We start from the raw sequence: 27,586 nt of genomic DNA on the forward strand, positions 1-27,586 counted from the left end.
AAAATGTTAGAAAAGGCCTTTGGTGATTTGTGTCTAGGAAAAACACAGGCATACGAGTGGTATAAACGCTTTTTTTTCCAAATAAAATTTTTATTAGGCTCATTTGCTTTAGCTTAACGTGGCCGATTGTCTTGTTGTTAGGGAGAGAGAAAGGGATGCCGTATTACGGGGCGGCATACTCCCCAGTTAGTAAGGGGACATAGAGAGGGTGGGACCTACACAGTATTGAATTGAAATTTGAATACATCATTGGTTTGTGGCATACATCTTTTAGACACATTTTGCGTTCGATGAATCTTCATGTTTTTCAGCTTGTAGCAATGAAGAGATTATTCTGGATTGGGATTCTTCGTTGGTGTGTTCTGACGTTGATGTGACGTTTTTGGGTAGCTTCCAGCAACTCAGTCAGTTCAAGGCAGGTGCATGCTCTGAAGCATCGTTTACACAGGCCATACTTCCAGCAACGTTAAGAAGAGTGCGGTAGAGCTGTAGACGAGAAAGAGATAGGGAGAGCACTAAATTTGAGCATTGATAGTTTTCAAGAAGTTATAGATGAGAGTCATATAAGGAAGATTTCGAGTTGCCAAGACGTCGCGGACTGGTACGAAGGGTGGTATACCTCGGGCCCGAAGGGAACCTATGAGTTGGGACCTGGCATCACAATACTCGACACATGTCCAAACAACATGTTCGATGTCATGATAACCCTCACCGCAAACGCAGACACCACTCTCAGCGAGCCCCACACGACGGAGATGCGCGCTGAACATATAATGATTAGACATGAGCCTTGACATTACACGAATAAAGTCTCGGCTCACGTCTAACCCCCGAAACCAAGCTTTCGTCGATACCTGGTATAAACGCTTCGAAGGTGGTCGTACAAGCTTGGATCATGATGAGATCCCTGGCCGCCCAACAACATCTGTTACTGAAGAAAACATTGAATCGGCGAAGCAAATCGTGTTGCAAAATCGTTCTGTACCGATAAGAGAGATTGCTGTGTTGTTGGGCATCTCTTATGAATCAACCGAACACATTTTTACTGATGTTTTGGATTTGAAACGCGTCGTTTCTCGGCTGGTGCCAAAAAAGCTGAATTTCACCGGCTCACACAGCGTTGGTTGTGTCGCAGTTTTTGGCCAAAAACTCAACCAATATCATCAACCAAGCACCGTACTCTCCATATATGGCCCCGCGTGACTTTTCCCTCTTCCCCGGACTCAAATTGCCATTGCGGGGAACGCGTTTTGAGACCATAGAGACCATTAAAGCGAATTCACTGCGTGAACTAAAGGCCATACCTTCGGCGGCCTATGAAACTTGTATGGAAAATTGGATCAAGACATTGGCATGCATGTATTGCCGCAGAAGGAGAGTACTTTGAAGGCGATAATAAAGAAATCTATTAAAAATAGAAATTTTGCGTTTTTTATTAAAATTCCGGATCTTTTTTGATCATAAGGTATACCTATTTTTTATATCTTTAAAAAAGGTAAAAAGGTAAAAAATTCGTTTTGTCTGTTACCTCAGTTATTCCATCATACGTCCGGAACCAGAAGTCTTCCATTTGATCTTCAAATTTTATCATTTAACCAATACTACCTTTTAAATGAGCCCATGTATGTTGAAACCGATCTTCGAGAAAATTTAGTGAGTAGAAAAATCTTTGAAAGGTGTACACACAGACATTTTCCAATCTCATCGGGTCCAGTCAAATGATATGTCGCACTAGGAGTCTCCGGGGTTCCAAATTAAAACGGTTTCCCAGCAATTATATATCCTTTCTATAGAGAAAGAAAAAAAGTTTTTGGGCAGATTTCGGTAATTTTAATGATTTTTTTTCAACATCTCAATCTTAAATGTTAAACAAGTTACGTTGGCTACTTGAGTGAAAACATCTGAGATAGAGTTTGTTGGTTTTCTCTCATGTGTGAAGTGTATCAAACTTTAGTTCATAGTTTTTTTCGATCGTTATTTTAATTCTAGAAACTTCTGATATTGACTAACGAGTTGCGAGTCGAAAGCTGTGCATGAATTGATATTCCAATGATATTTGCGCAATAAAACTCAGGTGGTCAAGTTGTTATTTTCAATCAATTTCGATTGTGCGTCAGACCTAGTAAACCGAATTTAATCTTAATTTTGAGAGACGTTTAATAAAAATTATGCTGCATGCCCATTCATAATAACTGATTAATATTTTGGTTTGTGGTTAAATATTGAATGTGATGTCAAAGGAAAAAAAATAAATAAACGGCTGAAATAAATCAAACAAAATTTCCTGTGCGAAAGAACATTTCCATTTTTTTAAAAACATGTAATTTTACACATCAGCATCGGTAAACACCGGTGACCGGTATTTCCATGCACCTCGCAACGAGCGGCATTCCTGGTAGCAACTTGTCTCAAAGCTGTAGCAAAAATGTTGAAAAGCTTTTGATGTTTCATTTCTCACCGCCACCGAAAACTGGCCACGTTCCAGTCGGGTTAACGCGGTACAGAATGTATGGATAAACAATCTCGGGGCCAGCGGTGGCCACTTATTTCCACCCGTCCATTGCTGACGAGGTATGAAAGCGTACACGATATGAGTTGAATTTGTGGTTTGTGTTTTTTTTTTTATTTTCGTCGGTGTGTTCCCACTTACCTGTCCGGTTGGAAGCGGAGCAAGAATACGCTTTGGTGTGCGGAGTATGTGGATGTATGTGTGCGTGTGTGCCTTCGTATAAATGATGTCAATGAATGAAAAGCAGCAACATAAATTCCCCGGGGTTCGCACGTGAAACTTGTCCTGTCAGAGAGTACGGGTAGGACATGAAAAATCCAAAACACTCGGTAATAATCGTAAAACCGTACTCCAATACCCGCTTCAACGCGCGGACCCACCATAGACGAATGAATCCTGCACGAATGGGTCGAATGGCTGCTCATGTCCGTCATAAAGCTACACTGCGAAAGCTGTCGAATAATCCCAACCATCATCCACTCTGGGTTCGAGTGAACCAGGATGAGGGCGTGTGTGTGTATGTGTATTTTTGGAGGACTCCATCAGACTGAGACTTACGAATCATCCGTCATAAAAAATCCGGACCGGATAGTTGATGGAAAAGTTCGGAGCGTTTCGGATACCGGTGCGAAGAAGTCCTGGGAAGATGCAGCAGATACGATCAACAGAAAACGCCGCCCTGCGTGGAACCATAAATTCAGTTCATCGAACCCGGCTCCGGTACGGGCGGTTGTTTAGGACTGCGAAATTTAAGATGCTTGAACGTAGTAAATCCTATCGGCCCAACCCAAGCGGGGTGGTGGAAATCCTAATGAGATGAATGCTCGGAATGCTGGATCCGAGTTCCACCGTTCATGTAGTACTTTTCCGCAGAATGTTTTAGATGTTGTAAATCTTGGGGTTTAAGCAGCATCATTTTATGCAGGCAGGTTATTTTGAGCTCGATTCGTAAAAGCTCTGCAGTAGTTTTTTTATGATCGGGGCTAGACCTCTCCCCGGACTACGAATCCCACGTCAAAAGTTTTGCCGGTTAATTTATTTGTCTTTGGTTCTGCCAGATACCTACAATGAATAACATTCAAAACAAGAAAGAAGAGAGGCTTTCAGACTACCAGAGTCACACAAATAATGTCGAAACTACTGAAATTTGAAATTTTTTTAATGCCAAATGTCTTAGAAATGCATGAAACTTCCAGAGCTGGTGTAATCTCAGAAAAAAAAATTGAAAAAATCGACTTTGCAACTTGTCTTTGACTTTGTAAATTCATGAAATGTGGAGATCTAGTTATTCTTCACGTTAAGAACCGACTGCTAAGTCTGTTGAAACAGAAACGCCAAATTCCACAAAAAAATGTAATGCCAGGACTTTGCTTTTCGACTGGTCTATTTGTTACAGATGGCCTATTCCGCATTCGATACCCTCCCAATCTGGACTTACTGGCTGTCGAAAAACGATCTCAGAATACTTTTGTTACATTAGAAAATGTTAAATTCTCCACATTCATAAATTTCAATAACTTTGCGAGCGAATAGTATTAGTTTTTGCGATGCACAAGCAATATTTTTATGACCATTTCGAATATCGAGAAGCAAATGTCAAAATCACAGAGTGGGCACGGTGCTTGTCGAGGTCGAATGAGGCTTAGCGTACTCCAATTTCAATAAAGTCTGCTTGCAGTTGCAACGCGATTAATTTTATTAAGACGAAAACTTTAAACTTTTGAGCTTTGGTAGAACATTTTTGAAGTATAATCACAATATGAAATTCCAAAAGTTTACATATTCACTGTATCTCGTCCAATGGGAGGCTAAATATGGTGATCAGGAAGAATACTGTGCTCATTTTAAATTTCCTCCGAATGTCTTAATTTGGATGTATTGATATTTTAAATTTTGATATTCCTGTTTGGATCCGTTTACAAACTCGAAAAGGCCAGATTTACAACTACAAGGCAAATGAATTAATGAAATAATGCATTGTTCAAGCGTTAAAGTTCAATTTTCTATATTTCGGGTTCAGTAGTTCATTCCCTAGCTCCATTCTAGTTTATGAAACATTGTTGAAATAAATTGTATAGCGATTCCTACTTCATAACCTATCGAAAAAAGATTCAGTGTAGTTTTGGTTTCCAAACTGGCATATTGCTTAATTATAAATTAGTGTGTGAATTGCAAGTTTTTCTAACAATCATAAGCCAAATAAGATGTAAATCCAAAACAAGAAATAACTCAAATATTTAACTTTAGGCGAGCATTTAAAAAAATCTCATTGTTTTTAATATATGCCGCAAGAAAAACACACCTAATGTAGAACTCTTCTCCATTACTCAACAAAAGGCTGACTGAAAATATTACTGATAAAATGAAAACGAAATAAAAACAACTGGCGTCACAAGTTCTCAGAAACAGTTATAAATTGGCAACCTTCTTTAATCCGGGGATATCTATTTGCCAATTGAACTACTGTGGATGTCATGAAACACAGCTGAAAAGACTAAGCCGTCGGCTGAGCAATAATATGTGAGCTTTTGTTGTGTATCTATTTTGCTTAGCCAATGTTTGCTCGATAGGATCTTGACTTAACATATAATTTCTACCGGAAGAAATTTATATTTTGTACCATTCGTATCTATTTTATATTTGAATCTGAAGTTAGAGGTAGAAATGATAAATCGATTGATCGAGAATTTTTCACATTTTTTTCAATTCGGTAAGTAGTAGAATGAATAATATATTCTAAATTTCGACCAAAAAAGTTTGGGTATCACTGTTCTAAAGTGTAGTAAGTTTAACTTATCATATTTGGAACTTAAACAGATAATCAATATATTGAAGGAAGAATGAGAATTGAAGATCGAATAAATTTCCATGCAAATGGTATTTTGGTTCCGTCTTGTCATAGGGAAAAGAGAGACGTAGGCATTGATACTTTCTTTTGATGTAGTGAGGGACGAAATTGCTTCCTCTTTTTTTTCGTTTGTTTTGAATGCGATTATTTATGAATGAGTACAGTAAAAGTAAAAGTTTGATGTTTTGAAATTTGCCACTTAAACTCTTGTAGTTCCATACGAAGTTCGTGATTTTTATTAGAATCCCATTTCCGGTTCTGAAATTACAGAGTGATATGTGCAAAAGAAATGAAAATACCGATTCTTACAAACTTATATTCAAATGAAAGGTATAACTATCTCATACAAAGTTCTTGAATTTAAATTTCGATCCGACTTCCGGTTCCAGAATTACAAAGTGATTAGTGTAAAAATTTCTATTTTAAATTACTTCCTCAATATTTTCAGAGATGGGCTGACCAATTTTAGCAAACTTAACTTCAAATGATGGGTCTCATGATCCCATACAAAACTTGAAAATTTTATCCGGATCCAACTTCCGGTTCTGGATATATATGTGTTAAAAATTTGATACCGTCACTTAAATCGGCGAAACAAAACACATAAAAAATTTGTTAGTTGGTCCCAAAACTACACCAATCGGTAGCCATTATCAGACATTATCAGACAACCAAACAAACTGATTTCGGCTATCGATTCCCAATTTCTGATTCAGGAAGCACCGGAAATAGCGGTCATATGTTAGAAAATGAATCTCACTGACTTGATCGATAAAACTGTCTGATAAATTCTTCTACTTTGCTGAACTTGTTTGTTTGTGGGCATATAACCTTAATTCGGCACTACTGGTTCCTCCTGTTCCGGAAGCACCGAAAATAGTGAAGAGAAACTCCTGAACTAGAACTCACTTCGATTTCCCAGCGATGCTTGAACCGTTTTCCACAATTATTGGTTATAATCATAGCTCACATTATCTCAAAAGCAACTGAGAATTTTCATCCGGATCCGATGTCCGATTCCACAGTTACAGGGCGATGAGTGTCAAAATCAAACCGCCGTATAGAATGCCAATACAACACTGGTACGGAAAACGTTGAAGAAGAAAACACAATACGAAAGATGCGTGCTTTGTTCTATTTCGTACACGCTATAAAGAAAACGAAACGGTTACGGATGTCTGCTACTGGTGTGTGATATTGGTAAAAGACGGTGCTGCGGTTGATAAAATTTTTATTGGTTTAACAGCGTTTGAGCGTTTAGTAGAACAATTTCACTATAATAAAATTTTCTAAATCTAAAGATTTATTCTAAATCTTTAAAAATCTGATACACTGATAAAGTATATGGAGCTCAAAATCAGCCACCCAATTTTTTTTCAACTATTTATTTTTCGGTAAAGAACTCGAAAATATTCGACTCGTATGTTTTTATTTCCATGTGAATGTGTGGAATTTCGAGATACGATTTTTTGAAGTTTCGCGTTTACAAAAATAAACCTTTTTTCAACAGCCTATACTGTAAAATCTAATAAAGATACAAAAATTCGTCCAAGACATGAAATGTGCATCTTTTCCATAGCTTTCACATAAGCGATTCCATAAAACACCCTTTAATTGAATGAAAAAAGTTAAAAATCAATAGAAAAAAAGTCGGGACTAATTTTTTTTTGCTTTTTTTAGTTGAAAAAAGAAGCCTTAGGGATATAACTCAATCTTCGCAAAGTTTCAGAGTGGAAAGATCGATACTTTCGAAGCAGTGAACTTTTCAATCATGACCCGCACGCGCTGAGTGTACAAATTTTTTGCGTATTTCGTTTCACCGGCTTAAGTGATGATATACAATTTTTAACACACTTTACCCTATAATTTCAAAACCGGAAGTTGGATCCAGATGAAATTCTGAAGCCACGCCATCTTTGAGAAAAACTAATAAACTTATTTCCATTTTTTGCACATTTCACCTCATATTTCCAGAACCGGATGTCGGATCCAAATAATATTCTGGAATTTGGTTTTTGAAAATCGGTTCATCCACTTCTAAGAAATTGGAGTGATTTCCGATTTGGAATTCACGATCACTTTTTTTCGATACTTCCGAAATCTGAAACGAACATCTGGTATACCCAAAATCAATGTATTCAGTCATTAACTAACCAAATCTGTCCATTTCAAGAATTTTACGGCTATTTGAATGCATATGATTGAATTTTTCCGTGTCATGTTTAAAAACACGCCCCAGAGAATGAAATTTTTATACCTATCAGTGTGTGATTCCGGAACCGGAAGTCGTATCCGTATGAAATTTGGTAGGATTCTTTGGGGTTGTAAGACCTTTCATTTGAACCTAAATTTGTGAAAATTGAAAGAGCGGTCTCTGAAAAAATAAATGAAACGCTTTTAGTTCATGTTGCACATTTTACCCCGTAATTCCCGAACCGGAAGTCGAATCCAGATAAAATTCAAAAGCAACTTATGGGACCATAAGACCTTTAATCTTATTTTTTGTTGAGATGAATCGATTAAGCGGTCTATGAGAAAATCGAGTGCACTTTTTTCCATTTTTTGCACATTTCACCGCGTTACTCCCGAATCGGAAGTCCGATCCAGGTAAAATTTAATAGCATGCGACGAAGAGACCTTTCAGTTGAATCTAAGTTTGTGAAAATCGGTTCAGCCATCTCCGAGAAAATTGAGTGCACATTTTTGTTACATAAACACATACATATACACACAGACATTTGCTTAGTTCGTCGAGCTGAGTCGAATGGTATATGACATTCAGCTCTCTGGGCCTCGGTTAAAAAATGGCATAACTTTTTTATATAAGAAAGGCAAAAATAAACATACATCGAAATTTCAAACTTCGCGATGTAAATGCAATTTTCACAGTCGGTAGTGCAGTAATATAGGTTCAAAACTGTTCCAAGGTCATATTTTTTGCTGGCAAACGAACCAACTTCGGCTATTCCGGTCATTTGAATCCAATTTCGGAAGTATTGGAAATAGTGATCAAAAACTGCAAAAAGGATCTCACTCACTTTCTACAAGATGGCCAAATCGATTTTCAAAAACCTATAGGTTCAAAAGAAAAGTCTTACAGTTTCCTACGGAACTCCTAAATTTATTGTGAATGCTAGTTCCAGTTACGGAACTACTGGGTAAACACAGAGGATTTTGTTAGATTAATTCCGAACAAACTTTTCTTTTTCTATTCAATGAACAGTTGTTTTTGACGAATTCCACAGTAATATTTATGATGTTATGAGTAATATGAGAAAGGCATCATGACACCACTAGGTGGATTAAAACAGGTTTTTATTATCGATTGCTCGAAACTCGAAACTATTCAAAGGAAAATTTTATGTTTTATTCTCTTCGTTCGTCAGAGAAGACACAACTGACCAATTGCATAATCTCACTGAATGCTTTTTCGAAACAACAACAAAAAAAACACTGCAATGCTGCTCTTGGACTCTGTCAGCTCCACTAAACTCGATAGTCCAATGTCAGCATTTGCAATTGAGGTTAGATAGCGTAATCGTTAATCAACAGCACTTAACGCAACCGTGTGAAACTTAAAAAAAAGTTGGGCGCTAAATACTCTGCAAATACACTGGCCTGCGATCCGACGTACGTCGAATCGTAACGAAGAGACCGAGACCTTGCGAGTGATGCAGTGCTGCCCCCATAACATTAACATTTTTCCCACAGTTCGTAAGATAACACAAATAGTTGGTTTAGTTTCGCTTCGGCATTCTTCCCCTCACCCGCTGTCGTTATCATCCAGGCAAAAGTTAAGCACTGCTTCCGTTTATTTTTTTCAGTGAAACAAAAAAGCAGATAGAACAACTTTGAAAGAGGATCTCCGGGGATGAATTCTAGCCTTCGAGTTCTTCGACAACTAGACATACACGAACCAAAAAAAAATACTTCCACGAAACTAAGATACTTCTCGGAGCGGTGCTGTTGAAAAAAGTTTTACCCAATTTCCGCTTTCCAGATCGCACAACATTTTCTAACCCCCGGTGGGCAAAATTTGTTTCAAAGAAAAAGTGTCCAGCCAAAAAAGACGAAAAAAGAAAGACTGATACAAATATGCTCTAATGGGAGGTTACCTTCGCTGGTGCGGACTCCCGAATAAAATTACTCAAATCACATAAACAAGTTTGAAATTTAATTTAGATAGCAACTTTTTTTATGTTCCTAGCACGGTCGAAAAGGTGGCGGTGGCGGTTGGGCACAGCAAGAGGCCAGACACTTTTCACCTTGTTTTCGGGTGCGCCGTTTGGGGCGCAAAACTTTGCATGACTTTTTCCCTTGCCGGGCTCGGAGATGCTCTTTTGTCTGGCCTGGTTTGGTCTGACTGGTCTACCGGAAGCCTGATTTAGTCCGGAACCAAGTCGGCAAGCGGTCGGTGGTTGGTGGCGGGATCACCAACGAACCGCAACGCAACACAGAGGCACGACAAATAGGAAAACTGAGACAAAAGGCGACGACACATCGTCGGAGAAGCGTAGGCATGACGACCCCCGCCGGCCTCCTCGAACGGTGGTAGGTGGTTTGAAACTTTCGAATGAAACTTTGAAATTACCGACAAATACAAAGACAACCAGCAGCGCCAGCGAAAGTTTCGTACGCTTTCGGCAGGACGACAAAATCTTGCTCCCTGCAACCGGGTGTGGGTTTTTCTCCTGGTAGCCGTCGCGATGCTGTGCGTATTCGCTAGGAGTTGTGACATTTACGGGATGAAATTAATATATGTGGTCGCCGAGAGTGCCGTTCGTGGGTAAATAAATTGAGCGGATGAAATTTTCGGGCAACTCTCATAAATAATAGTCAGCAATTCAGTGATTTGTTTCTTCGGGTCTTGCGGTGGATAAAAACATCTAAAGATAAAATTTGAAACTTTTTAACTAAAATATACCACCTAAAAGGACGAGTACATGTTGATAACAATAAGCTCATTCAAATTCCGAATACCTATTTCGTATACAGTTAGTAGCGTCCCGAAGCCATCAGTCCATTGACCAACCCCGCCTGAATTCGACGTTTGCATCGAATGGATCAATGGATCACTGAAATCACAAGCAATGGAAGCGAATATTATTTTATTTGAATTGTACTCATAAAAACCAGTTTTACTACGCTTAACGATACTTTTCTCATTATTTTTACTAGACGATTCTGTCAACAAATTTTATACTAACATAACCTTTTGAATTTGTAAACAATTACGTCACAATAAATGAAATTTTTCCGTGTTATGCAAAGCAAAGCTGCAGTGACGATTCGGAATTCTAAAGACACTTCACTTTCTAGTTCCGAAACAGAAAGTCGGCTCCAAATCAATGGAATCCTTTGGCGCTGTAAGACCCTTCATTTGAGTCTAAGTTAGTGAAAATCGTTTCAGCCATCTCTGAGAAAAATGAATGAGTTCCGTTTTGATGTTTTCGACCACTGTATCCGGTAATTCTGGAAACGGAAACTGGAAACCGGTATAGCTAAAGTTTGTTCGTTTAACAGTCAACTAACATAGCTCACAAATTTAAACAGTTTTGAGACAAATTTAGAAGAGTTTTTCCCCTTTTGGTATCGTCGCTCTGAATCACGGGTTTATCAAACTGACTACCAATTTCGGTATGACAGTGGATAAGTCTATAAATTTTAATTTATAGAGTGTGTTTCTATACAAGATGATGTAAAAATGAACGAAATCATTTAAACTAGCCATCTAATTTTTCTATGAATCAGATCGAAATTGTGATTAAAAATCATCGGAATTATCAATTTACTATCGATTATAAATGTGTACAGATAAAATATAATTCGCTACATTTATTTACCTCTTTGTTGTAGTCTCACGAGGTGAAATCACACTGACGCTCACAACTCTAGAGCGCTTCTATGACTACAAACTCGAAAATGTGTCGGCTCTTACCCCACTTTACCCTATATCTCAAAAATACAGCAGTCGCAGCGTTGTTGCTGTCACTAGACTTTTAATATTGTCATTATTAGCATAATGATTATTATTAATCTCAAATTTTACTATTCTTTCGCCCTCACTTCAACTTTTCGTATTGCCACACATCCTGTAAAGTGGTTATGTTTTTTTGTTCAACCAATGCACCGTGTTTCATTCAAATTGATTCTTGTTTCTTCAACACGGTTGAAAACTCGTGCCCATGCGTGCTCTGTGCCTATGAAGACGGTTGTGTTTTCATACCCGAACTTCGGTGTTGGTTTTGGTTTTCTTTTCTGTGTGTAAGACATCCAACACAGCACAGCGTGTGTGCGCATCATTCGTGTGCAGTATCATGTTTTCTTTTTTCGTATCAATTTGAATTTTTGTTTTTGACATTCGATTTGACCTTTTTTGAGAAAACGATTAAGCTTTGAGAAACGATTCGATACTGGAACCGGAATTCTAAAACCGGTGTAGCCGAAGTTAGTTAAATCCACCTCAGGAGCTGTTTACATTTGATTCAAACTGTTTGAAAATCAGTGTGTTTGAGAAATTTTAGTGCAAATAAAATTTCCCGAATCGAAAACTGAATACCGCTAAAACTGAAATAAGTTTATTTGATTATCGACTATCCAAACCTACAAACCCGATAAACCTGATGAATTTATGTGAAATGTACATTTTTTAGATCGGTTTAGCCATCTACGAGAAAAATGAGAAACACAATTTTAATTTCGTTTCACATATCATCCTGTAGTTCCGAAACCAAAAGTCGGATCCTTGTTTGGGAGCAATATTTCACGAAAAAGTGTGCTATACACAGTCGTTTTGGTACTTATAAACAATTGTATAAAAAGTCGTGTACCACCTTCCTCCCAAACATTACTTTGTTATTCCGCGCTCAAAACTCTTACTACTGGAATAAGGCGAAAAGTCGCTTACACAATAATATCGATATCTCCGTTAAAAATGCACAGATTTGGAGATGTCTATGGCTTTTTGGATAGCTATTACCGTGTGGAATATAAGTCTAAAATAATATTCTGTTTTCAAGGTCCACTGTGACAGATATTGTCAAAAAAGGTATTGAAAATTTTGACATAAAACTTCGTATAACTCAAAAATTAAACCTTCGATCTCAATACCATTCAATAGTGTTCAGGGTGACTGGGAGACATTTTATTTGCGACTAGTTTGAATAAAATCGGTCCAGTCATCTCTAAGATCTCGACCTCTTTGTTGACAACACACACCACACGGGCATTAGCTCAGTTCGTCGTGCTGAATCGATTGATATATAACACTCGACCCTTCGGGTTTCGGATTTTTTTTCTAAAGTTTGAGCGAATTCTATACCTATTTTTTATATATACATAAAAGAAGGTAAAAAGTGGATGATTATACTATAAAGCCAACGACGAATCATGATTGAATTATAGAACAAACTGAACAAGTTTGACAATGACACAAGCCATGATTCACGCGAGATCCGTTAAAAAACAGTGTTGTCTAAAATATACCAGCAAAAAATCACCCTCTAATAAGTTCTGCATTTATTAGTCAGTTTCGTGGGATTTGCACCTGTTTTTGCCATCGTCTGTGAAAAAATACTCATAAAATTGAAAGTTTTCCACTTATCGCGCAGTGGTTTTGGATTAGAAAGTCAGATCTGGATCAAATGATCTAGAATTTTTTATGAGATTTTGGGACCTTTCATTTGAAACTCAGTTTGTAAAAATTGCATTAACCATCCTCGAGAAAAGTGAGTGCACATTTTTTCATTAATTTGCACATATTACCCTGTATCTCCGGAATCCGTATCCATATCAAATTCAATAGCGGGATATGGGACTGCAATACCTTTTATTTGAATCCAAGTTTGTAAAAATCGATTCAGTTATATCTGAGGAAAGTGAGTGTACACAAATACACACACGAACACACAAATACTTGCTCAGTTCGTCGAATATTATATTACATTCGACTCTGCCGATATCGGTTGAAAAGTCGTTTTTCTCAATAATTGCATAGCCTTTCTATATGAGGCGGTCTCTAATGCTAATGCTAATGCTAAAATAATTGCATAGCCTTTCTATATGAGAAAGGCAAAAAAATAGACAAGGCCTTCACACCTCCGGAACCAGAAGTGACAGTCAATCACATCCCAAGAGTAGTTTTCAAACGTGCCTAAGTTTGTTAAAACCGGTTCAGAAATCCGAGAAAACGGAGCGGAGAGATAAATCTTTGAAAGGATAAAATATGTTTTGACTTTCTCTATCAAAAGACAGGAGATTTGCTGGACAAACCGACTTTTGATTGAAACTCCGAAGACCTGTAGTGTTATATACCATTCGACTCAGCTCGACGAGATCGGTAGAGGTCGGTATGTTTGTGTGTGTGCACCTTCAAAATAATTTTCTCTGCGCACAATTATCTTGGAAATGACTTAACAGATTCTAACAAACTTAGGCTACTCTTGAGATATGAATCAAGTTCAAAGCCCAATTTGCTGTCCATTCTGATTCCAGAGATATAAAGGTATAAGTGACGCAACCGACGAAACGTATTTATTTTTGTTTCGATTATAGAGGTTTTAACCTTAAGGTCATTCGCCTCTTCGAACCAGAAAAATTTTCTGACCCTATGTGCGGGGTTGGGAATCGAACCCAGGTGGGCTGCGTGAAAGGGCATCAACTTACCCATCACGCTATTTTTTTTCTCCCCGCTCAATTTTCTCGGAAATGACACCGATTTTCATAAGCCTAGGCTCGCTTGAAAGCTACTTCTGGGTTCTGAGCTAGGTTCAAGAACCAATTGGCTGTCACTTCTGATTTCAGATCCTTCATGGTATATTTGACGGCCTTGTGTGTTATATTTATAAAGTGAATCCAAATTTTCGCATAGTAGTGCATATAATATTGTGGTATACTTCAACATATTTTTTTTTGTTTCTTGAAAGATAATTGAAAAAAAAAATGTTTGTGAATCAACTAGTATAACCTAAAAAAAAGAAAAAGTTCTCAGATCGGTTAAGGAATATCTTAAGAACGAAGTGAGCTCAACTGTTGCAGGTACTTTCGGAACCAGAGTAATGACCCCCCAATATGGCGACAACTGGAACAAATATTGCATTTTTTTTACAGATATTCTATGACATCACACTTTTTTCTATAATCTCCATAATTAAGCTTCCTAATCTTTCATATTTTTAACTATTTCACTACCATTTTGGAGTATTTAGTTCTAATAGTTTTAATTGATCTACCTGTCCCACATACATTTGAAAAGACAAGCACAAGTACAGATGAGAACTATACTACCCATACTTGCATATCAGTCTTACATGGAAAATCGGCATGTCGAGAATAAGATAAATCCAAATTTTATTTCCGAACATTTTGATTTATTGTGCTACCTAATGTTAAATTACGGTATCATTACAAGAAATATCGGTAATATACCTTTGCTATTTGAAAAATTGCAACAAATGAAAGTTTTGAAATTTGCACTGAATGGAACTGATATGCATATGGGGCAGATATTAGTTGATTTTTCTTTCACATTTTACTGAACGAACCCCCTCAACTTTTATTGCAATTTTCGAAAGTATATTAAGGATAGATTTCATTTCTCAAGCTAACTCAAAATTTTCGAAAATCGATATGGGACTGATATGCGAGTATGTGATGTTTTGTTTTTGTATTTTTTACATTAAATTCCTTTTTCCTCTTCGTCTTAATTTTTTTTGGGTTTCCTCCAATGTTTTTGGAACTTGCCGCCCCTGTTCGTTGAAAATTGAAAACTTCATCTTTCACATTAGGGTTGAAGTTAAATATGAACTACTAACGTACTGATGAGTCGAAGATAAAATATTACGAATCGTAACGTTAAAATGACAGACGCGTCAATGATATGTTTGGATAGGGAACGATTTAATATGAGAGTTTTTAGTGTTATTATTGAAGTTTTCGTTAGAAAATGATTAATCATTCTAATGATTGCTTCTGCATTTAACGGGAAATTTTAACGACACAGGCATTACGGATAATTTCATGCTAGCTGCAGCAGTAGTAAAAATGACGTAACTTTTACGATGCTCAGCTGGAACACACCCGGTAATCGTCAACCGTAAAGAAAACTTCTAAACCTGATAAATAAATTAACTTCTTTCCCCCGGTGTTAGGCCGAGTCAGGTGTGACATTATTTCCAGTGGTTGTCGGAGTTTAACCATTTTTGTCCGTTTATTTTTTTTTGCTAGGCAGTAGGATTTATTCTCTAAGCGAGATGAGTTTTCACATATCGTTCTGTTTTCCTCGTTTGTTTGTGTCCAAGCTCCGGTGGGGGAGCTTTTTTTTCTTCTCTATTGCTCCAATGAACCACAAACTAAAACCGGGATGGGCTAAAAATGAAAAATTAATTAAATTAATTATTCACTTGAAACAATTTATTTCCCCGAACAGCCGAACCAGTTTTTTTTTCGGCGGAGTATCACGGACAGGATGATGCTTTACGATGGCTTAGGCCAGTTGCATGTCCGGCTAGTTTTATTTCATTTTTATCTCTGTTTGCTTTAGCCAGCTAAAATAAACCAGCACGCTACTGTTTCTATACAGAGCAAAGCAAAAAAAAGGACCAGTCCGTAAATGGCCTCCGGGCGTGTTTAGATGGGGTTCTGTCTCACTTCCTTTTATCTCGTGTTCCAACTAGGTTTACACGGGAACAGCAGGAATTACATTCCACAGTTTCAATAGCGACAAACTGCAACGCGGATGTAAGCTGAAATCAAATTGTTTTTAAAATGCTACACTTGGTTTCACCCGAATCAGATGGAAGTGAAAAGGATATGAAATTTGATTAAACTCTTAACATGATACTACTCTGCATAGCGCCTGGATGTAGGGCTGCCACCTGCACGGACTTTGCCCGGCAGCGTCGGACCTAGTAGAAAGTGTATGGGTTGCAAGACAGAATTTTTACTGGGCCCCGGTATGACCGTCGACTTCTGAAGATTCATATGATTCAATTTGTCATAGCGTAAAGTAATTATTAAATTAGCTTATGTTTATCAAACAATACCCAACGAAAGACAGAATGCGAATCGCTAGATGAAAAGTTTGGTTTGCAGAAAGAGAAAACATTTTTTTTTCAGAGAGACAGACCTCGAACTTGCTAATCTTCTCCGAACTCTGAAAAAGTACTACCATTTTAACAATTCAAAGATGTAATTAAACACACCTAAATATAATTCGATTGAACAGAGCACCGTACAGTTTCACTTCTCATGATCGATATAGTTATATTTTTAATCCTACCCGTGTGTCCTCATATCATAAGCAAGCACCCACCCATCCATCGTTTCTATCATTCGCCAGATAAAAATATATTACATATTCAAATCTTGTTTTCCTTTGTTATATGTCAAACCTAATGGAAAAAGCAGCATTTGATATTAATATTACTAGCACTACTAGTTCTACACGGATGATAAAAACAATGCCTATCACCGTCGCATCCAGAACAATCTTAGAACTCATTCTAAAAAGTTTTGGAACCACGTAAATGATCAAAGAAAAGAAACGGGTCTGCCTAATCAGATGTCTCTTGACAATCTACAAGCATCAACAACGTCCGATATATGTGATTTTTTTGCATACAATTCAGCAGCGCCTTCTGCGAAGAATTATTAACTAATCATCACATTCTTGAAACTTGAAGAATAATGTCCCATTACGCTCCTCTATTGGATCATACCCTGTTGTCACAATGGATACAATGAAAACTGCGTGCACTAAGCTGAAAAAATCAACAATTGCTGGGCCTGATGGCATTCCGTCTATAGTTTTAAAAAAGTGTTCGGAAAGCTTATTAGCCCCCAATTGATGATATTATTTAATATGTCCTTATGCTCTGGAATTTTTCCCGAACCATGGAAGAAATCATTCATCTTCCCCGTATTTAAAAAGGCAATAAATGCGAAATATCGAATTACAGAGGAATTGCCGCTTTGTGTTCTGTATCTAAGCTCTTTGAATTAGTCGTTTTCGATTTCATCATACACATTTGCTCTTTTTAGATATCTTCAACTCAGCACGATTTCATGCCAAAACGATCTACATCTACTAATCTTGTGTGTTATACTTCCTATGTCATTCAGTCGTTACAGGCGCGACAGCATACTGACTACGATATATACTGACTTCTCCGCTGCTTTTGATAAAATAAATCATAAAATAGCTATTGCTAAAATAGGAAGACTTGGATTTAGTGATCCTTTTTTGAATTGGCTGCAGTATTATTTGATTAACCGTACTATGAGAGTTAAAATCGGTGACTGTACAGCCGCAACCTTTTCTTACCAACTCGGGGGTACCTCAAGGTAGTCACCTCGGACCCTTTTTATTTTTGCTGTATCTGAATGATTTGAACCTTGCGCTGCAATGTGAAAAACTATCATTCGCCGGCGATTTTAAATTGTATCATCCTATTAAAGACCTGGAAGATGCCAGATTCCTGCAGAAACAGTTAGATATCTTCTCCAGTTGGTGCGACCTCAATAGAATGGTCCTGAACGCACTGTAGTTGTATTCGACTATACCATTTCCCAGACTATTCTCAAACGAGAATCGACTGTCAAGGACTTGGGAGTTCTGTTGGATTCAAAACTTAATTTTAAGAATCACGTAGAATATACAATCTCTAAGGCTTCCAAGATGCTAGGATTCATATTTCGCATTACAAAGACCTTTAATAACATATATTGTTTTAAAGCACTATATTAAGCACTGGTTCGCTCTATACTCGAATATGCTACAGTCGTCTAGGCTACCTATTATCAACTCAACATCCAACGCATAGAAGCTATTCAGCATAAATTTATTCGGTTTGCCCTTCGTAGTCTTCTTTGGAGGGATCCCAACAACCTTCCCAGCTATAGTGAGCGCTGTAAACTTATCGATTTAGACTTGTTATCCGTACGCCGAGACATCTGTAGAGGATTTGTTACAATCTCAAACTGATTGCTCCGAATTGTTACATAAACTGAACCTAGCTATTAATTTTCGCAACCTCCGATCTCATCTATTTCTCAGAATTCAATCTGCTCGCACTAATTAAGGCTATAACGAACCGTTTTCTAGTATGTGCCGTCTATTTAATCGATGTTCCCACTGGTTCGATTTTCACCTTTCTACTTTTTCTTTGTCATCCGTTTTTTGATCACTAACCATATCTTCATGCCGATTCTAACCCCGTCGTTTTCTCTGTCTTTAACCATCTTTTTGGTCACTAATTAGATCTACATGCCGATTCTAACACCGTCGCTAGCCCACTCTCGTTTACCACCCCATCCCCTCACCAACCCTTATATAACATTTATCTATTCACTTTTTTCTTCCCTCTCACCTTTTAAGCAAGAGCGCTATTACTGCCCTGTAATGCTAAGTGTCATCAACTAGTTATAGATAGGGCTATAGATTTAGTTTTAATTGTTAGTGTTAAGCCCAAATGTATCTGTTGGATCATTGTAATCTGTTGATACAAATGATGAGGAGGTTTTATGCCTGCTGGAGAGAGAGATTGCCAAATTTCATCTCCATCGGGCTTTTAATGCTCCAAAATAAATAAATAATTGAAAGTCTATTGCAGGTACCATGATTCAGAAAATATGAAAATCATGAAATATGTCTTCTTATGAGATCATGTCTATTACTGATGCTTCTATGAACAAAATGATGAGTTATTGCTCATGATATGAATCATTTGCTCATAGAATCATCAGTAACAGGCATGATCCCATAAGAAAACAAGTTTCATGATTTTTCATAATTTCTTAATTATGGTACCTTCAATGGATTTGTATCCATGTAGGCATTAACAAAACATCTAATTCTTGTTAAAAAAACTGTCTTTTCAAAAGTGTCCGAATTCGTAAAAGCGCTTAGAAAAAAATGACTGTTTTTATTTTTTGTTCAAGTGTTGGTCATTAAAATGACTTTCGAAAAGAAAAATTGAAAAAAATATTCTAACAGTTATTGTTAAATGAAGTATTTATAAAAAAATACTGATAGCGAAAGTGGCGACTTGAACCGAGAATCATAAGATCACAAAGTTCGTCCGTTGATCGACTCAGCCACAGAATCACACGTCTACTTGGCTAGTAAGTGGTGCATATAAATTCATGCAGTCAGTAATTGTAATTGTAAAGTAATTGGGAACGGAAATTACTTTCGGAACCAGTAAAATTCAACCTCGTACAACATTAAGCCATTACAAATGGAATATTCCGTCATTTGACAAATTATGTCTTTTTTTGCTTAGATTGTAGAGGTTTTAACCTTAAGGTTTCGGTTTGATAGTTTTTAGCTTACAATGATTTGAAAAAAGTACATGCAAGGATACACATGCCTTTTTAAAAAATTATCTTGGGTCGAGTCGACATCTCCATCATTGCGAAACTAATAATTTTCTACACAAAAATCGTATGACAATATAGCGACATTTATGGAATAACACCTAATCAAAAATTAAATTAACAATTTACTATAACCATTCCTTCTATTTACAAAAAAGATTTAGGGTTTAATACAAAATTTTTGAAGATTCAGGCCAAAAAAGTAGCACGCAACATATTCAGGTGGCGTAAATTCACGTCACAAGAACGTAATTCGTTAAATGACTGAATTTTACAGGAAAGAATTCCACTTTAAACACTGGAACGTGAATTATCATGTTTCAACATGTAAAAAAGTGTATATTAAAATGCATGACTATTGTGCACAATCAGTTGTGAAAATGTGTCATTTCGAACACTCGAATACTTTGGTATTATACGAGGCACGTCCAGAAAGACTCTTTCGACATGTTGGCAACACTACCGAGACCAATTCGTGGTAAGTGCGTTGAAAACACTTGACGCAGTAGCAGTAGTAGTATCGCTCAGAGAAAGGACTCGAACCATCAGTGACGTTCAAAACTATTTTGTGTCTTAACACAAACCCCAAAATAGGCAAAATAAATTGTTTTAGAGTTACAATGATTTGACGAAATTTCATGCAAACATATAATCTTCTTAGAAATTCGTCTTAAGTCGAGTTGATCACTTCTTCCGTGTTAACCAAATGGTCTGCAATGTCCAAATCGTATGCAAAGTTTCGTCCAAGTCGGTTTAAGTGAAATATAGTGAACATTTATGGGCTTTTTGGTTTGTACGTAAAGTACACATTTAGTTTCGATTTCTTCGCGTTTCGCCTTCGGCTCATCAGTGCTTAAAGCAGTTCAAATTGAACCGCCATCTCCGCCTAACAGTTCAATTTGAACCGCTAAGCAGACGCAAAGTCCACACTATTTATTTGACCCTTTAAGGATATGACACTAAGTGCCATATCCTTTCTGACGTCTCGGACGAAAACGAGTGACGACCGACTACTGGCCGCCGCAAAATTTGAACATTTAGGGGTTTTTTGGCTTGTACGTAAAGTTTAATTTAACTGCTTTAAGCACTGTCCCGGGTTGGCAGTTCAATGCATATGACGCTGGTCTTACAAGCCAGTTGTCGTATGTTCGAGTCCCGACCTGGAAGGATTCTTAGTGTCAGTAGGATCCATAGTACTAGCCATGCAATGATTCTGTACACTAAGAATCGGCTGCGAAGTCTGTTGAAACAGAAAGGCCAAATTCCACCAAAGGAATATAATGCCAAGACTTTGCTTTTTTTGCACTGATGAGCCGAAGGCGAAACGCGAAGAAATCGTAACTAAATATGTACTTTACGTACAAACCAAAAAACCCCTAAATGTTCAAATTCTGCGGCGGCCAGTAGTCGGTCGTCACTCGTTTTCGTCCGAGACGTCAGATAGGATATGGCACCTAGTGTCATATCCTTAAAAGGTCACATAAATAGTGTGGACTTTGCGTCTGCTTAGCGGTTCAAATTGAACTGTTAGGCGGAGATGGCGGTTCAATTTGAACTGCTTTAAGCACTGATGAGCCGAAGGCGAAACGCGAAGAAATCGAAATATAGTGATTTCTGAACACCTAGAACACCACCGATATATTGGTGCGTCAAAAACAACTCATGTTTGCAGTAGATCTAGCATATATTCAAGGCATTTTGACATATTTCTAAGAGCAAAAACATGTAAATTTACACGCATACTTGAGCAAACTGAGTATTTACGCTCATACTTAAAGCATTATCGTAAAGTTCTGTTATTTTACGAATTACGTTCTTATGAACGAATAAGGAGATATGCGCCACCTGAAAAACTAATCATTTTTTGCTGTGTGGAATCGCTCCCTATCAAAAACAAATTTACAATTTTCATACAACACAGATAGAAATATTTACATCTATTTTGATGCACATATTTGGAGCAGGAAATTGAATGTAATGTTACTCCTTAGGTCTGTCCTTTTCACTATAATTCAAACGAAAACTAAGCGTAAATTAAAATATGTTGTATAATTCATTGAAACACTGAGAGGCATTCTAATTTATTTTTACATCGATGATAGTTTTCAATCAAATATTTGATTCAAATGATGTCTATTTCAAAGAATCATTGAATCACATGTCGTGTGAATTTAATTTTTTTTTTCAGTGAATCAATCGCTCTTAAAAAAAGAGATTGATAATCAGAAAGTTTTAGGCATTTAGATAATATTTAACGACTATTTAAACAAAGAACACAGAAAAAAACTATGACATTTAAATATGGCGCAAGTTCACATATAATATATTTTATACAAACATAATTCATCGAATGACTAAATTTTATATGATGCGGGTGTGACCAGTTAATGTTGTTTCAAATGCTTTTTGGTCAATTGGCTTTTCGTCAAAAAAATGTGCCATATTTTTACTGACAGTTCAACCATTAACTTCAGGACTGACACGCATAATTTGAATGCTCTATACTCCGGTTTGTTGCTCTCTCTCACACATTAACTGTCAATCTCGCCTCCGATTTCGCTGTCTATTATTTCTCATCTGTTTCACTCTAATTTTTGCTCTACTGTCTTCCATATTCGCTGCTTGCAATATTTCAGTGCACAATCGAAGTCGATGTGCGTGGGAAGTGCTTATGTAAGTTCTTGGCAAAACAAATAATTCGAATTGAAATTTCTAAACAAATTGCATTCGTATGTCTCGTTTTTGTGTTTTAGTGTAGAGTAGCAGTTTTTCAACCAACTATTATAAATGTTACACCATACTTGACGAAAAATATTTGTAGTCGTTGTGAGTACATTTTGTAAAACTATTGTATTTTGTGAAGAAATTTTTGTGACTAAATAATACATAAAATTACAGTTGCCTTGAAGATGAAGATATAACTTTCGAAACGTTGGCCTTTAACGAAAAATAAATGTTTTGACGAGAAACCAATTGACCAAAAAGCCATCTCTTTGTTTGAAACTAAATTTTATATGAAAGACTTGAATCTGTGGCAAACGCACCCCTCTTTCCACACAGACACGTGCTTCAACATTTATGTTTTAACACACGAAAAGACCGCAATCAGCATTTTGGCGAAAAAATTAGTTGATTTTCTGATTTTAGTTAGTTATTTTTTGAGACAACTAAAAAAATCTTACTTTTGCTAATTTAGATTTTTTAATTCTAATTCCCTTAATAATAATAAAATATTTGTTGAAATGGCTATTTTTTTAGTTGAATTCACCCATTAAACGTGCTGTCATTTCTTAGCTAAGGCACACTTTATATCCATTCAACTAATTTTTTAGTTGAATTAGAGAAATAAAACGTTGTATTCAACCAACATAAATGGTTGAATTGGATTCTGCAATTTGCAGCTATATGGCGCTCTGTCACCGAAAAAACGTTAACACCGTAATGACTACTAGCCACTAGATGGCACACTACTACAGAAAAAAATTTCAGTCGCGGTTATCTTTTCTATATTGGCAGGTATAAATACGATGTTGTATTGGAGAAAAAGACATAAGCAAAACATAAACTTCTTTTTGAAAATTTTTCTTCTGAATCGCTGTTTTCTTCATTCGACTTCGTGAAATCGTAACACATGCGAAAAACATGCGTATCGTAACACATGCGAAAAACATCTAAACAATTTGCAAGCAGTTTCAACAAGACTGTCCTTTCTAGCTTTTTAATGGATTGTTTTGCTTTGACACTTCTCATGAGTTTTTGGCTAATAAACTTGTTAATAAAACCAATTTCATTGCTGTCCTTCAGTAGTGATGGTGATAGATAAATAGAAACAAATTTTCTGATTTTAATAACTAAATTAGTTGTCAATGAGAATTTCGTGTTGGATTGAAATATTGCTGGTTTGTATCCAGGGTATTCGCCAACTGAACACATTCTTTAAAAATAAGAGTTTTTTTCAGCAAAGTAAATTCTCAATTTTAACTAATTTTATAGTTATTTTGGAAATTTTGTAGTTAAAATCAACTAATTCAAAAACAGTAATACGAATTAGGCGCAGAGCTAATTTCGGTCGTTCCGTGCACGAGAAAAATTCTTGAATGTTGTATAAAATTAGCTGGGAAGATGTGTCATTTTCAGCGGTTCGAATATTATTCTTAAATAGTCCTTATCTGTATGGTTTCAACAAAATTGAGTTTTGTTCAAAATACTGTGATTGTCCAAGACATGTAGAAAAGGAGGTTATTACTTCTGAGTAAATTTATCCGAACAAAGAAGAACATATTCGGTTTTGTATCTCTTTAAGTTACTCCTCCCTTCTCTATTGGATGTATCGGTCAATGTTTTGATTAGTAGCAAAATATATAATATTTTTAGCCTTCAGCAGAGTCGTCGGACGAAAACCAGGTGGATTATTTTTTGTGCTGTGGGCGACGCACTATTTTGAAGTATTCCCCAATTCAAATACGGCATGATATAGTTTTTTAACTATTTTATTTATTGTTCCTAGTTACAAAAAATTATTCTTGTTATTATAGAATTCATTCTTATTATTATTACACTTGTAAATCGTGTAAATTTACGTCTTCATAGATGCACATAAAAGGAGCGTCGTAATTTATTTCAACTTAAATTCACTTAAACAACACTCAATCGAAAATAAGTCATATCTTCAACTTCACAGATAATTAAGCATAACTTTACATCGATACAGACACACAGATTGTTTTTACATGGTAATAGATGTAATATTGTATCATCACCGAAGAAATTACGGCATGCTTGAATTTACGTCAAGCGTAAATTTTTATGTTTCCTAAGAGTGTAATGAAACTGACGCTGAAAACAGAATTAGTCCTCCTAGACAAAACCATGCGCATTTCTAATGTATCAATTAGTAATTAGAACTTGTGAAGATTGGAATGTTTTACAACTGCTACAGAACGATGATTTTTGTTGGATAAGTTAGATATGTTATATTCGATTACTCTAATAGTACTTTTATAGGCGAAATTACTTTAATGGTAGTTTTACAGGTAAATTGTTGTTTTTACTGACTGTAGGATAAGAGAGGTATTTCGGCCCACTTTAGGATTGATTTTATTTTGCCACACCTTGTAAAAATATCCACCAAATGTTGTAATATCTTTGAAAAACCCTTCCGGAATAGGTAATTTAATGTGATTAGCTTCAAATTGATGCAACATGGGTTACTCAACATCGATTAAATCCATAAAGTTTGTTAGGTGGGAAAATACCTTTGTTACCCTACAACTTACCAAATATTACTGCTATGAAACATATCAAACAAGAAATTTTACAAGCAAGGTACATTTTTCTTATCGCACAATCGTTTCGAGGAGAGTGGAGAAATACATCACAAGGACCATATTTCCCTCTGGGGGTAGATCTTCCGCGGTAATTAGATCCCTAGTTAAATACATACACTTTTAACAGAGTGCGAATAATATTGTATAATCAGTACTCAAGTTCGTCTCCAGCACCAAATATTACATTAGAATCGTGCTATGATTTGTATAACACAATGATTTTATGATAATTCCGGTATATCAAAATAAGTTGAAAAAGAGCAACTCTCTCTGCTATCACAGGATTGCCTTATACCGGCCGTGGAATGCATCCGAGGTGGTAACCCTACGTGGAAACATTCCGAATAATAGAACCTAATTCTATTCGATAGTGTTTGGAGGCACGTTGAAATGAGTTTAGCTCGATAGTTTTACTAAAAATTGAATCGTTCTTCTGGAAAGTTTTCAATTGCTCTGTACTATTCTGTAACACTTTTTGCTGACATTCGCATCTGGTGACAAATTTATCTAACGCATTTTCATCTGTGAACAATGTTGATCTATTCCATAACAAATTTATACGGGATTGATCCCCACGTTTTGGTTCAAATTAGGCAAAACGACTTTAAGGCTCACTGTCACTGTCAAATAACTCATTTTTTTGTTACTGCAAATCGTACAAAATAATATAAAGTGACACAGAAAGAAAGCTTTGCATACGGCACAGGTCGAATTACCGACGCACAGATTTTGCTATTCCATTCGTTTCCAAGTGACTTCACCTGGCATTAAATCACACCAGCGACGAAATCGAATTAGTAAAAGTAAAAACTCGACACGTGAGCAAACTGTGATTAAAATCGCTTCACCAAAGCACCGACGGTTTGCCATACTCCGGGTGATTTCACTTTCGCTTCAGTTCATTTGCTGGCTCTCCAGATCCAGAGACACCAACAAAAAAAAAAACCCGGCCGACCCTTCTCTCGGTTTGACTGGCGGTGGTAGGCGCACATTTACAACCTTTCGTAACAATGTGACAATCCGATTGCCGTGTAATAAAGATTTTCCTTCGTCGTCCGCTTTGCCTCACGCTCTAATCAATTTCCTTTGTTTCTCTACTTCTTCCGTTGCAGGTATGCATGGCTTATGTTATTACAAGCATGTCCGTCGTCGTGATTTTGCTGTCGACTGTTGCCCGACTGGCCCGGACATCGTCCGTCGTTTCTTCGCAGAGCACGTCGGAGGCGAATCAGAATTAAGAAGTAACGCCCTGGCAGCAACAGTGAAGGGTACGAGTAGAAACCGAAACGATGGAACCAAGTCCGACTGCACAAATCCAACCACCGAAAGACACACTCAGTGATTGTCTTCTTCATTGTTGTTGTTGTTGTTGTCGTCGTCGTAATCGTCATCGATGTCGTGCCGGTCGAATGAATTGGCCTTAGCACAGTTTCAAATGGCATTCGTTCACCTGTAGCATGTGCTTCGCTGGTCGTCGCCGGTCGGATATTTACGCGGCCACTGAGACTTTCAACTGTGATTTTATATGTTTGCTCCTTGATTGGTTGATGTCGGTATCGACGCAAAGGTTACCGAAACGAGGAAGATCTCGAAGGCAAAACGGCACGATCGCTATTAAGTTCCCGCGAAGGTTACAGGAAGTAATGCCTTTCGTTTTCGGTGTTGGTTGAATGCATGCAATGGGTGACAGTCCGTAACTGGTCGCATGTCGCAAAATTGAAAATTTCCAAGGATTTTTCAATCATTAGCTCGGATCCTCAAAGTAATTCACACTCTCCTTGTCTAAGTAATATCAAATGGCTACTTCAAAATTATCAGTTTAACAAAAATTATTAAAGCAAAATTGAGTATCTAATTCCATAAGATACTATTGTTGATTGAGAATGGAGTATTTCCAAATATTTATAAAATGTATCTTCGTTAAATTCTCTATTCCTAGGAAACAAAAGGAACCAATTGTTCATACTCGTTCCCACGTGGAAGTAGGAAAATGGAATCAACATTTGAGATTAGCTTTTCCAATCTCCTGATGAAAACTGTTTCAAATACTTTTCGACCGTCTTGTACGGCACACTTTCTAGAAAGTCTATTCAAAACTGTTAGTTCTGAAAAAAATCATAAAAAAAATCAGAAAATATGGTCTATCTTAAGACGACATGCGCTGAAAACCTCATCGAAAACATTCTTCTAAGATGCCAAGAAACGCGTAATTGTGTTGATGACTTTTTATCAACTGATTGCTTTGAAGCTTTTTCAGTGGATTGTACTGTAGAAAATAATTGCAGAAAATACTCTAATTACTATCGAACTGGGACTGGGACTGGGACTGGGACTGGGACTGGGACTGGGACTGGGACTGGGACTGGGACTGGGACTGGGACTGGGACTGGGACTGGGACTGGGACTGGGACTGGGACTGGGACTGGGACTGGGACTGGGACTGGGACTGGGACTGGGACTGGGACTGGGACTGGGACTGGGACTGGGACTGGGACTGGGACTGGGACTGGGACTGGGACTGGGACT

The 27,586-nt window shown here is 37.0% G+C and overlaps 2 protein-coding genes across 3 annotated transcripts in view; both read left to right on the forward strand.

Moving 5' to 3' along the window:
- The window catches only part of LOC131432595 (furin-like protease 2), a 967,327-nt gene that overhangs the window by 96,492 nt on the left and 843,249 nt on the right, over positions 1–27,586 (forward strand). The gene's annotated exons all lie outside the window — the stretch shown is intronic.
- LOC131432596 (uncharacterized) overlaps positions 1–27,586 on the forward strand; it is a 114,149-nt gene that overhangs the window by 40,710 nt on the left and 45,853 nt on the right. The window contains exon 2 of the mRNA XM_058598959.1: positions 26,173–26,328. The gene's annotated coding sequence lies outside the window, so the exon portion shown is untranslated. The remainder of the gene's footprint in view (positions 1–26,172; positions 26,329–27,586) is intronic.

The sequence above is a fragment of the Malaya genurostris genome, chromosome 2, assembly GCF_030247185.1.
Source record: "Malaya genurostris strain Urasoe2022 chromosome 2, Malgen_1.1, whole genome shotgun sequence".
Classification (NCBI taxonomy): domain Eukaryota; kingdom Metazoa; phylum Arthropoda; class Insecta; order Diptera; family Culicidae; genus Malaya; species Malaya genurostris.